Below are 14565 nucleotides of genomic sequence, written 5' to 3' on the forward strand. Positions count from 1 at the left end.
GGATGAGGGTACTAAAACTATCCTTTCCCAAAGGCAGGGTACTAAAACTACCCTTTCCCAAAGGCAAGGGTACTAAAACTACCCTTTCTCAAAGGCAAGGGTAATTAAACTACCCTTTCCCCAAGGCAAGGCTACTAATACTATCTTTCCCAAAGCCATGAGCACTAAAACTACCCTTTCCCAAAGATGAGGTTACTAAAACTATCCTTCCCAAAGGCAAGGGTACTTAAACCACACTTTCCTTAAGGCAAGGACAATTAAACTGCACTTCCGCACTGGCAAGGGTGCCCAAACTATCCTTTTCCAAGGCAAGTATACTAAAACTACCCTTTCCCAAAGGCAAGGGTACTAAAACTACCCTTTCCCAAGGGCAAGGGTACTAAAACTACCCTTTTCCAAAGGCAAGGGTATTAAAACTACCCTTTCCCAAAGGCAAGGGTACTAAAACTAACCTTTCTCAAAGGCAAGGGTACTAAAACTACCCTTTCCCAAAGGCAAGGTACTAAAACTACCCTTTACCAAAGGTAAGGGAACTAAAACTACACTTTGCCAGAGGCAAGGGTACTAAAACTACCCTTTACCAAAGGCTAGGGTACTAAAACTACCCTTTCCCAAAGGCTAGGGTACTAAAACTACCCTTTCCCAAAGACAAGGGTACTTTAACTACCCTTTCCCAAAGGCAAGGCTAATAAAACTACCCTTTCCTTAAGGCAAGGGTACTAAAACTACACTTTCCCGAAGAAAGGGTACTAAATCTACCCTTTCCCAAAGGTAAGGGTACTAAAACTACACTTTCCCAAAGGGAAAGGGCACTTTAACTACCCTTTCCCAAAGGAAAGGGTACTAAAACTACACTTTGCCAGAGGCAAGGGTACTAAAACTACATTTTCCCCAAGGCAAGGCTACTATAACTATCTTTCCCAAAGGCATGAGCGCTAAAACTACCATTTCCCAAAGATGAGGGTACCAAAAACTACTAAAACTACACTTTCCCAAAGGCAAGGGTATTAAAACTACGCTTTCCCAAAGGCAAGGGCACTAAAACTTCCTTTTCCAAAGGCAAGGGTATTAAATCTACCCTTTCCCAAAGGCAAGGGTTCTAAAACTACACTTTGCCAGAGGCAAGGGTACTAAAACTATATTTTCCCCAAGGCAAGCCTACTAAAACTATACTTCCAAAAGGCAAGGGTACTACAACTACCCTTCCCCAAAGGCCACGTACTAAAACTAGCCTTTCCCAAAGGCAACGGTACTAAAAGTACTTTCCCAAAGGCAAAGGTGCGAAAAATACACTTTGCCAAAGGAAATGATAATCAAACTACCCTTTCCCAAAGGCAAGGGTATTAAAAGTACCCTTTCATAAAGTCAAGGGTGCTACAACTACCCTTTTCCAAAGGCAATGGTACTAAAACTACTTTTCACAATGGCATGGGTACTAAGACTATCCCTTCCTAGGACAAGGTCACTAAAACTATCCTTTTCCAGGGTCAAGGGTACAAAAACTACCCTTTCCCAAAGGCAAGGGTACAAAAAATTCCCGTAAACTTGCTGCTTTTGTTAGCTGCGAAATGTCCAGGGAGTAGGAAGTATTTCCAATGAGTTTTCCCACGGTACAGCCTACTCTGGTGAACTGTAGGTCCCAGATGTCCCCAATGTATTCTCAGCGAATGACTTGCGAGGGTGGTCTCTCTTCAAGGACCAACATTTTTTATGAAATCTGCTCATTGAACTGATCCTCTACTTGGGACTGATTTTCAGGTTATAGTTTATCAGTTAGACTGCTGATACGATGTCTTCATGCGAGTACATCACTACATCTTTGTTGTGCCTCTTGGTAACTTTGGACGGCCCCTTGACATTATCAGCCGCCTTTCTTTCTCTTCCGAGATAGCTGTCGCATACTTTTGGGAGCCATAGTCTTCTCTGAAGACTAAGGGGCTGCGTGTGTTTCTTTCGTTCCTCCTTCAACCTTGGCTGCCTTTATAGGATATTGTCAGGAATCTCTAAAGTCTCCAATCAGGGCTGATTATGTCTTTCCAGAGTATTTGAAAACGGAGACCACAAACGAAGCTTTGTAAGACAGCCCCAAAAATTTTTCGAAGCATAGAAGTAAACAATTTAGGGGCTAATCAAATGGCGCCTGGACAACCAAGGGCCTTTAAATTTTGTAGACGATATCGCTAACACCCCAGCTCTAACCGTTTAAAAGCATATCACTACCCGTTCTCGCACGGCAATTTTTTATTAGTTTTTTCGATTTTCTCCCACTGTGTGTCGGAGGCCACCGTGGCGCAGGGTTTAGCAAGTCCGCCTATGAAAAAATTTTCAGCGGATGTTTTCCCCTTCTAATGCTGGCAACATTTGTGAGATACTATGCCATGTAAAACTTCTCTCCAAAGAGGTGTCGCACTGCGGCACGCCGTTCGGACTCGGCTATAAAAGGGAGGCCCCTTTTCATTGAGCTTAAACTTGAATCGGACTGCACTCATTGATATGTGAGAAGTTTGCCCCTGTTCCTTAGTGGAATGTTCAAGGGCAAAATTTGCATTGGTGTGTCAGTACATTTTCTTCAGTTTCCCCGTTGTGCCCAGAATATTTTCGTTTTGTTGTAAGCTTTGAAAAGTTCCCGCCCACTTCTGATTCCATCCTTCCAACGTCGTTTTTCAATTCAGCAATGGAGATGAATTGCCCTTCCCGCTGGGTTTTCCGTTTCCTCCTCAATTTTTGCCAAGGCCAACGTGGCGCAGAGATAAGCCTGCCTGCCTTGAACTCTAAACGCCTGGATCAGAATACTAGCCAATCACCCAATGCTGGCAACACTTGTAAGTTACTATGCCAAGCATAGGCTTCTGCCCATAAAAGTGACGACGTGCGTCACATCGTTTTAACTGGACTTTAAAAATGAGGTCTCTTAAAACTTGCATCGAACAGCACTTATTGATATATGAGAAGTTTGCCACCTGTTCCTTAATGGAGTAGCCGTGGACAAATTTACATTTAAAGACACCACTGCAAAAATGTGTCCATGATTGCTGGATCATACTGGAGTTTTCACTTTGCCTTGTGGCAAAAACACACCTATTATTAACATTCTACAGCACCTCATGTTTACCCTCCACACGTTTTTCTCAAACTCTAAAAATCTGTTGGCATCTTTCACATCTCTTTGCTTCAGGTGTGTAGACAAATGCTGCTACGGGGACCACTACCCAAAAAAACCCCAAGGAAAAGATTCAGTAGCATCTACTCAAATGATATTCGAAATTGGGTGCATCACAAAGTGTTGTTGTTCCTTAACATTTACTTTTAATTCTAATCAAAGCGGCAGCGTAATAAATTCATTCAAATTTTGCACAAATTTCCCAGCTGAAGCTCTGCACAAACTTACACTGTCTCTTGCTCATGTTCTTGTGCTACACGCAACACGGCGGAAGTGAGTAGTGCATTTGCATACGAAGGAACAAATTTCGATATGCACTTTCTCTTACGCACACACTCACACGTAGCCATAAGTCAGCCTTTTGTTGGTCTTTATCTCACGTACTTCTGCTGAAAGAAACTTCAGAGCTTTGTGTTGATGCTGCCGGCTTTTGCGGCGGCCTCCACCGCCCTAAACTGCTTTGCCACAAATGTATACCCTTTGCGGTGGTTGCAAGCATGAGTTCCTCTATCGTCTATTTCAGGTTTCCAAAAGCATGTAATATATTCCCTTCAACACTCTTACGGACACACTTGAATGATTCTATCTGTGTGTCCATGCAAATAATTGTATGTATTCTCTTGTAGTAACACACATACACATACACAAACACACACACACACACACACATTCCATATGCACTTGTATATGTATGAAAGGTAGTGACTTCATGCTAAATATATTCATAGAATATGACATATGCATGGATGGAACCTAGACGTCTTTAATTTTCCCCAGCCATGGAAGGCACAGTGATCATCTGAATGGGTGTAAATGTTTAAAAAAGATGATTAAAAATCACGACTGAAGGGAAAATGAAAAAAAAGCGTAAGCGTAAAACGCCTTTGTTTCCATGCTGGGCCTTCGGCTTGAACCAAGGTCTCAGTGTTCGTAACACCCGTGATACCAGATAAAAGTCCGAGGACAGTAAAATTAAGCCCAATCTTACCTTTCACAAAAGGACGACAAGCAAAATTCTCAAAAAAAACGGCACTATGCACGGTATATTCCACACAAATCATGTCAGCAATCATCACAGATTACAAAAAGGTAGGGAAGAAGAAAAAAAGAAAACAAGTAAGAGCGTGCTAAGTTCGGCCGGGATGAATCTTATATACCCCCCACCATGGATCGCATTTGTCGAGTTCTATGCGCAGTATCTCTTCTATGTGCAGTATCTCTCTAAAAAAAGAATATTGAATAAGAACTGTTGTACTATTGGAGCTATTTGAAATTATAGTCCGATTCGGACCATAAATGAATGCAGAACATTGTAGAAGTCATTGTGTACAAAATCTCAGTTCATTCGGATAAGAATTGCGCCTTGTGCCGGGGCTCAAGAAGCAAAATCGGGAGATCGGTTTATATGGGAGCTGTATCAAGCTATTAATCCATTCTGACCATATTGGACATGTATGTTGAGGGTCATGAGAGAAGGCGTTGTACAAAATTTCTTCCAAATCGGATGAGAATTGCGCCCTCTAGAGGCTCAAGAAGTCAAGATCCCAGATCGGTTTATATGGCACCTATGTCAGGTTATGTACCGATTTCCGCCATACCAAGCACAGTTATTCGAAATCATAACAAAATACCACCTGCAAAATTTCAGTCAAATGGGACAAGAATTGCGCCCTCTAGAGGCTCAAGAAGTCAAGAACCCAGATCGGCTTATATGGCAGCTATACCTAAACATGGACCGATTTGAACCATACTTATCACAGTTATTGGAAGTGATATCAAAACACCTCATGCAAAATTTCTTCCAAATCGGATGAGACTTGCGCCCTCTAGAGGCTCAAGAAGTCAAGATCCCAGATCGGTTTATATGGCAGCTATATTAGGTTTTGTACCGATTTCCGCCATACCAAGCTCAGTTATTGGAAATCATAACAAAATACCTCATGCAAAATTTCAGCCAAATCGGATGAGTATTGCGCCCTCTAGAGGCTAAAGAAGTCAAGATCCCAGATCGGTTTATATGGCAGCTATATCAGGATATGTACCGATTTGCGCCATACCTAGCACAGTTATTGGAAATCATAAGAAAACACCTCATGCAAAATTGGACAAAATTGGACACGTATGTTGAGGATCATGAGAGAAGCCGTTGTACAAAATTTCTTCCCAATCGGATGAGACTTGCGCCCTCTAGCGGCTCAAGAAGTCAACATCCCAGATCGGTTTATATGGCAGCTATACCCAAGCATGGACCGATTTGAACCACTCTTAGCACAGTTGTTGGAAGTGATACCAAAACACCACGTGCAAAATTTCAGCCATATCGGATGAGAATTGCGCACTCTATGGGCTCAAGAAGTCAAGATCCCAGATCGGTTTAAATGGCAGCCATATCAAAACATGAACCGATTTGAACCATACTTATTACAGTTGTTGGAAGTGATACCAAAATACCACGTGCAAAATTTCAGTCTAATCGGACGAGAATTGCGCCCTCTAGAGGCTGAAGAAGTCAAGACCCAAGATCGGTTTATATGGCTGCTATATCAAAACATCGACCGATTTAAACCATACTTAGCGTAGTTATTGGAAGTTCTACCAAAACACTACTTGCAAAATTTCAGTCAAATCGGACCAGAATTGCGACCTCTAGAGGCTCAAGAAGTCAAGACCCGAGATCGGTTTATATGGAAGCTGTATCAAAACATGGACCGATTTGGCCCATTTACAATTCCAACTCACCTACACTAATAGAAAGTAATTGTGCAAAATTTTAAGCAGCTAGCTTTACTTCTTCGAAAGTTAGCGTGCTTTCGACAGACAGACGGAAGACGTACGGACATGGCTAGATCGACTTAAAATGACATGACGATCAAGAATATATATATGGGATCTCAGACGCATATTTCGAGCTATTACAAACAGAATGTAATAGAAAGTAATTGTGCAAAATTTTCAGCAGCTAGCTTTACTTCTTCGAAAGTTAGCGTGCTTTCGACAGACAGACGGAAGACGTACGGACATGGCTAGATCGACTTAAAATGACATGACGATCAAGAATATATATATGGGATCTCAGACGCATATTTCGAGCTATTACAAACAGAATGACGAAATTAGTATATCCCCATCTTATGGTGGAGGGTATAAAAATGTGCAGCATCAACATGTGCAAGGCAGGAGCTAAGCCTTATCGTGCTCATGATCATGAAATCATTCACACCTTCAGCACCTCGTATTGGATAACTAGCGTTCCTTCAAGCCTCCTTTTTCCACTAAATACCCCGATTGAAAAGGATTTTAACGAAGGCCCACAAAACCCTGCTACATCTCTAATGCTTGCGGGTATTCGGTCAATATATACCTCCACTCCTCAAGTATTCAACAGCTGTACTAATCAATCAAGGACAGGTATCTCTGAATTAGAAAAACATTAAAGACGACATTCCCTGTCAGCATGAAACTCAGATTTAGATTTAGAAGTCAAAAATTGGCCGCATCCATATGACCACCATGTCACAAACACGTTCGTAAGTCAAACGACCATTGTCACTATCTGTCTATCTTCTTTTCCACCTATTGTAAAGATGGAAAGCCTTAATAAACTATGAGCATTGGTACTCATAGAATTGAGAGAGTGGACGAATTTGTATGCGGCTAGCGTTGCCGATCTCGTTTATGTCCCATTTTCGAACCTTGAAGGGAATAGCCAGTGCATAGTATGTGGCAATGTGCGAATGTGTGCATAGATGCCGGACTGCCAAGCCATTCTTGCCTTACATAAACCGAATAAGAAAGAAGGAGCTGCGGGCCTGTGATAATAGTCCAATGAGGCCTATTACAGAGGTTATAACCGGACACTGAGCGCTATATGGCGACTCACAATGTACAAAGTACTAAATCGTCGTTATTCATATAGGATGTAGACATGTCCGTCCATCTGTTTGTTGAAATCACTTTAAACGAATAAACCACCACTTAAATTCAGAATACGTTTTTATCATTTCGGCTACTTCGGTCATTCTCTCAGAAAATCAGAAAATCTATTCTCTGCGAAATAGTCCCTTCCAGATATTTTACGAAGCCAACTTTCCTGATACTAGTTCCGTGTATGAGCGATTCAAATATAATGAAGGTTTTGTCCTCCCCTAAGCACCCACTATACATGAACTGCTCCCCCTGAGTTTCCAGTGGATGTCTGGAATTTTACCAATACTTCTCAGAATGCTCTTGACCATCTCGGCTGCTTCCGACATTCTCTATTTCACCTGATCTAAATAGAACACGAATAGAAACTCTATTCCCACTATAACAGGCACTCCCATAGATTTTAAAGACGCTAGGTTACTGTATTTCCGCCGGATCAAGCAACATTATCACGGTTTTATCCTCCACTAAGTCAACCCCATTGTGAGCACTTCATTCGCGCACACTACATATGGCCTCCTCACCTCGAATTTGCAGCGGAAGTCTGGAATCTCCACAATACATCTCAGAATAACCATGTCAGCTACTTAGGTCATTGTCTATTACATTGGTACACAAAATGCATTCTCTTCGATCCTTCACCTGATTAAATCAGACCAGAAACTCCATTCCCTCCCTAATAGTAACAAGAATTAATTTTTCGAATGTTAGTTTCCATATACAGACAAAAGGCAGTTGAGCAATATTATCGCGGCGTTATGCTCAGCGAAGCCAACCCAAACACAATCACTTGATTCGCGCACACAACACATAACCTGCTCAGCGCGAGTTTCCAGCGGAAGTCTGGAATCCTTCCATTCATTTTCGGAATGCCCAAGATCATTCCGACTACTTCGGTCATTCTCTACTTCACACAAACATAAAAGACCAAGAAATCCATTATTTTCGTAGCAGCCACTCCTAGGTCTTTTATATGATTTACCTTATTGCTGCTAACTCTATCATATTCAGATCTGCCAGAATGCCGCCCTCCGAACTGCGACGGTCTGTCTCCTCAGTTCTCATGTGGACCACCTCCATCAGGAGACAAAGATCCTACCAGTGCGAAGACATAATTACATGCTATCTAAGCAATACTTTTTGGGCTGTTACCGCAGAAACCATCCAAATCATCATCTTGTGGATAGATGAGGTTCAGCGCTACAAGAGAGAACCTCTAGATCAAGCGGCATATCAAACGGGTCTAAACAACATTCATGCAGACACGGTAGCAGATGCGGTAATTGGCTTTCGGGTGAATGTAGTCCTTGGAGGACGACCGCCTCCCATTGCACCCGAAGAAATCGACCTCCCGCGGCAATCCAGAGTGGTTCTGGCTCAATTATGTTCCGGCAGATGCAGCCGCATCAATTTCCACAGAGGTAGGATTGATGCCGACGTGCAAGATGTATGTCCCGATTGTAACCAGGGACCGCACGATATACGTCACCTGTTTAACCGCCCGGCCAGACCCACTCGACTCAGACCCAGATCCCTGTGGATGCACCCCATCTTAGTCGCAGAGTTCCTGGGTCTTGACACTCAACAGAATCAAGCAGACGAAAGATAGAACACAATAAACTGCTACAACAACAACAACACTACCATCCTATACAACGCTACCATCATACAACACCATCATCCTACAACACTGCCATTCTACAACAATACCATCCACGACATACGGTTCCTGTACCAGTGCTTCCGAGTAACCAGCGCTGCGCATGAACTGACTAAGCTCATTTTTTTTTAAATTGCAGCTAAATTGTGTGAATCTAAACTCCTTGGATAGGCCTTTGACATCTACCAAGGACTATAACGTTTACCACACTTTTCCATTTGTTTGGAGGCCAACGTAGCGCAGAGGATAGCATGTTCGCCTATGACGCTAAACGCCTGGGTTCGAATACCGGCAGGAACATCAAAAAATTTTTCAGCGGTGGTTATCTCCTCCTAATGCTGGCGCCATTTGTGAGTTGCTTTGCCATGTAAAAACTTCTCTCCAAAGTGGTGTGGCTCTGCGGCATGCCGTTCGGACTCGGCTATAAAAATGAGGTACCTTCTCATTGAGCTTAAAATTGAATCCGTCAGCACTCATTTATTTCTGAGAAGTTTGCCCCAGTTCATTATTGGAATGTTCATGGCCAAATTTGCATTTGCATTCCCTTGTTCACCTTTGAAATTTGGTCATCTATCGCTCGTGGCCTAAACTCTTCCAATTTCAATACTGTTTCAGTCTCCTTAAAAAGGCATCAGCCAACAAGTAGATCCTTTCAACCTCTGGAAGGCTCGGTAGTAACACTCGTTTGCCTACCCCTATCGGTACTCTCATTATATGATTAAAGTCACTTATAACCCTTTGCCGCCCTATTTGCAGTGATTACGTTAATGTCTCTATCTTCTATATCCCCTTCAACGGTAGGCTTCTCACTCGCCATGTTCAACACAACGACATCATTCCAAGTCAACTATTCGCTGGACAACTGTCCCATATAGCGAATCTCCGGACCACATCAGATAAACTGCATAAGCGTCTAAAACGAGGATGAGAGTACAGATACTGGCAAGAAGTAGCCCCATATGTACCTAAAATGAACCATCAAGTCGGCGCTTAATCTACAATAATTGCTAGGCAAGAACATCTTTCCACACCGCTCTTCTGCACAAATGCAAACCCTTCATTGGTTATTGATGTCACTGTGATCAACGATTATAGCAGAGTCACTGCCACAGTAGGTAAAAATTCCAATCCTACAAACTTGACCATCCACTACATACGGTTCCTGTAACAGCGCCACCTAGCTTTCAGTGGTGCACATAAATTGGCCAAGCTCCTGCAATAACACGCTAGACCACTGGCAGTTAAATTGAATCGTCCCTGATCCGTTTAATACCTAGCGTTCGCCTAAGCCATCAAGCTCGAATATTTGGGGTAAGTTCTTGAGATCATCATATTGAGTTGCCCAAAAAGTAATTGCGGATTTTTCATATAGTCGGCGTTGACAAATTTTTGTCACATCTTATGACTCTGCATTCTTTTTTCCATCAGTTATTAGCTGTTACTTTTAGCTTGCTTTAGAAAAAAAGTGTAAAAAAAGTATATTTGATTAAAGTTCATTCTAAGTTTTATTAAAAATGCATTTACTTTCCTTTAAAAAATCCGCAATTACTTTTTGGGCAACCCAATACTATCCGCTGGTACCCTCTTGAATACTTCAAAATGCCAAAAACTTAACTTGGCATTTTCGTTTTCTTTTGTGTACTAAAATCACTGTGCATTGTCCCTTCATTACCGCAAATCCCACCAAAGTCTGTGCATATGCAAAGCACTGCACGAATACTTTGCCGCCAATGCCATCTCATCCAAGCAATCCGTGGGGCATCCATTCATCTACGTTTAACAAGGATAAAATATATTTTTGTGTGAGGAAATTTTGCGGTTCAGCAGAAGCACGTTGCTGGCATCCGATGAATTATAATCAGATCATACGTTCCCATATATACTCACTCACTCTCTCTCTCTCTCTCTCTCCCTCTCTCTCCTCTGTAGTATATAGGAGTTGTTGCCTCATGCCATATCTACTCATATGCTGGCGCATACTAACAAATGAGTATAGCTGCTCTGTGGTTAAGGCAGCAAGGACTAAGTACAAGATGAAGAAGAAGAAGAAGAAGATTTTACTATCTTTCTCCAACTGTAGGACATGCACACTCACACACACACTCACCGGTCGCAAGTAATTGCAATAAGATGTGCAAGAATTTTCATTTCATTTGAAAATTGTTTCCAACAAATTGATGTGGCAGCTTAAAATGAATCTCTTATAACTCCATTTGGCACAAAAAGTATTTTGCCTCGCATTACTTCTGCTACTCCGAATGCAATGAGATGTTCACATTGCATTCGGCATCTTTCGATGTCAAGGTGTGGCAATTTTGACAAATCAAAACGATATTGTTGCAAAATTGTAATTGCCCCAAAGGCAGGTGGCATAACGATGTCACTCCGAACTTTTAAATTACAATCTCTCAGATTGTGGTTCAGTGGTTGGTTGTAGTGGTTGAATGCTTTCCTTGGAGGGGGGAGTAGTGGGCAAAGACCTGACATTTCTCAATTTCACTGATTGAAAATTAATTAATTTTATTAGTATCGAAATTGAATGCAAGGAATCCCAATATTTGGCCATTAAATGTCTTCAACAGAGAATGAGATTTTAAGTTTTGCCAGGCTTTTCAACTTAAGTTAAAGAAGGATTGTAAGGTCCTTGACACTATTAGTTTAATGTTCCTTGAAATAGTTCTAAAGTTTTTTACAAAATCTCCCATGTCTAAGCATCCCCGTAAGCCTTATGCTTTCTTCCCCTCTCTGCTGCAACTCCTTGGGGTGATCATACCTTAGGGTGATCCTGTACAGGATTCTGATCTGGAGGCACCACATTCAGGGGTGTACGGAGAAGGCCTATACAAACATAGGTAATGGAGACTGAATCCCAAGATGGTCCATTGGTTCTGCGAAAGTATGTTCAGATTGATTTTAACTTACGGCCCACAAGTGTAGTGGAAAGCATAGGAGTGGAAGAGCAACGTATGGGTTGCCCAAAAAGTAATTGCGGATTTTTTAAAAAAAAAGTAAATGAATTTTTAATAAAACTTAAAATGAACTTTAATCAAATATACTTTTTTTCACTTTTTTTCTAAAGCAAGCTAAAAGTAACAGCTGATAACTGACAGAAGAAAGAATGCAATTATAGAGTCACAAGCTGTGAAAAAATTTTTCAACGCCGACTATATGAAAAATCCGCAATTACTTATTGGGCAACCCAATATAAACATTACAACAGGGTCGAGGGATATATTGTCTTGGCATAAATCGCCGAGACGATTTTGAACTCTAGTCCCTTAAGGAGTAAGACAGCACTTCCCTCTAAGAATTGAAGTTAGCACAACGGGATGGAACTGAAAAAGAACGTGAAATAAGAGGAATGAGGGGAGGAACCCTATTGAAAATGTCAAATGTATATTGGGTGATAACAACCAAGACGTTAAAATCAGGGACATATCCAAAATTTTAAAAGACCGTTAACGCTTAAGCTTCATATGACACGATTCGGTGTGAGAAAATGAAAGAACGGACAACCTGGCCGTAAAGTCAAATTTGAACGATGCAAGGCGATCTGAGTTAAGGATAAGAGCGAAGGAAATTTGCAAATTGGGCGATGCAAGGCGATCTGAGTTAAGTATAAGAACGAAGGATGTGACACGCTGGAAGAACAAAAAATTATATGGAACGATCATTACCGAAGCCAGCCCAGCTTTCTTGGGGGCTAAACCCTTTAAACAGCAATAAAATTGGCAAGTTTGGTCGAAAACAATGAAATATTGGGTTGCCCAAAAAGTAATTGCGGATTTTTCATATAGTCGGCGTTGACAAATTTTTTCACAGCTTGTGACTCTGTAATTGCATTCTTTCTTCTGTCAGTTATCAGCTGTTACTTTTAGCTTGCTTTAGAAAAAAAGTGTAAAAAAAAGTATATTTGATTCAAGTTCATTCTAAGTTTTATTAAAAATTCATTTACTTTCTTTTAAAAAATCCGCAATTACTTTTTGGGCAACCCAATATTTAAAATTCTCGGGGAGGGGGAGCTAAAACTTTTCTGGAGGGGTGTTTAGCCCAACCCCCAAAAGACCTTTCTACGCTTATAGGAGTGATCCTGACCGAGGCCAAACGAGGTCTAAATTGAGTGAAAGTAGAAAGGAGAACAAAACGGCCTTGAGAATAGGATTACAGCCCTCTTACAGTCCTCGAAAAGGAATACTGAGGAAGGTTGCGGAAAGGGGAGAAAAAGCGATGGGAGCCTTCTACTCTTGCGGAAGAATGATCGGTAGAAAGCTGGGAGTAAGCCCCAAGATGATATACAGGATGTACACGGCCATTGTGAGACCAGTGTCGACTTATTGAGTATTGGCATGGTGGAAGGCTGTGAAGAAGAATACATGGACCATGCATCGGTATCAAGGGGGCGTTAAGATCTACACCGTAGGTATGTGTGGAGGCCATGCTGAATTTACAACCTATTCGCGGCTGTGCCGCTAAGTTAACACTTAGGCTGAGCAAACTTGGCATTAGGCTGAGCAAACTTGGCATTAGGATGAGTAAACTTGGCATTAGGCTGAGGAAACTTGGCATTAGGCTGAGCAAACTTGGCATTAGGCTGAGCAAACTGGGCATAAGGCTGAGCAAACTTGGCATTAGGCTAAACAAACTTGGCATTAGGCTGAGGAAATTTGACATTCAGCATGCCATGTTTCCTCAAGGCGGACATGGCTACATCTACTTTGTAGATACCATGGATGCAGGAGGTAGGCTGAGGAGCGTCTCAGACCACCTGTCGCAGAGACGGATTAGGCAGAGATTTTTCTGGAATAGCTTCCCTGGAAAGGAGGAGTGAGAGGGGGATGCTGTATTTGCGTTGGATGAGTCCTCGGTCTTCACTGACGGCTCCAGATTGGAGTCAGGGACAGGACTGGGGGTTTACTCAGAGGCACTCGGCATGTCAGTTAGACTGCTGGGCGAGTGCACGATTTTTCAGGCAGTTGTCTGTGCCATTACGCTGGCAACTGGCGGGAGGATGGACCTGCCACCTACGAAACTCAGGATATAGGTGGACAGTATGGCGGTCCTCTTTACTTTACTCTAATTGGCTATGACAGAATATTTGTTCCACTAGCCGAACGTTGAATAGCGTTCCAAGCGCCTCAATCTTCTGCTCTCATTCTAAAATCTCTGACACAAAGTTTCGAGGTGTCTCCCACATCTTGATCTTTCCATCGGGCTTTTGGTCTTCCCGGTTTGCGTGTACCACCGTGTTTGCCTGCAAAAGACTTCTTTGCTGGAGCTTCTTCATCTATTCTGACAACATGACCTAAACAACGCAAGCTATCGTCGTCATACAGCTCCCGGCCGATACGGGATAACTATGAGCACCACATAGGCTGGAACTTTGAGCTCCGACTTGTGTGGTATTCATCGTTATTACGGGAAGCTTCGCTGAAAGCTACCGGGCGCGTCCACAGGTTGCGGATGGTGGAGAGCTCCGTTTTTATGTGGAGTAGCTGCTAATGCGACCGCGGGCAGTCAGCGATTTTCGAGAGCAAAGTCTTAGTGAGGAGTCAGGTGGCACTGGCTCCTAATTAAATACTAAGTGCCAATGCTACTCGAGATGACAAGGCGAGTTATTGGCGCCTTCAAATAACCGATGGCCAACATCGGCGTTTGTTCCCAGGTTAGGGGCGGCTGGCGGCGAGCCACGGATCTTGAAGCAAGCGGCTCGCCACAACAAGGGATACGTGTGCAATCCCACAAAACCCATGGGGTGGGGGCGATGGCCCAGTAACCCGCCCCCGGAAAACTGAGAACTACTATGAGAAACAAAGGAATAGTA

The 14565-nt window shown here is 42.5% G+C and overlaps 1 protein-coding gene across 5 annotated transcripts in view; it reads right to left on the bottom strand.

Moving 5' to 3' along the window:
- LOC106091387 (uncharacterized) overlaps window positions 1–14565 on the bottom strand; it is a 509131-nt gene that overhangs the window by 229986 nt on the left and 264580 nt on the right. The gene's annotated exons all lie outside the window — the stretch shown is intronic.

This window comes from Stomoxys calcitrans, chromosome 2 (genome assembly GCF_963082655.1).
Source record: "Stomoxys calcitrans chromosome 2, idStoCalc2.1, whole genome shotgun sequence".
NCBI classification, from domain to species: Eukaryota; Metazoa; Arthropoda; class Insecta; order Diptera; family Muscidae; genus Stomoxys; species Stomoxys calcitrans.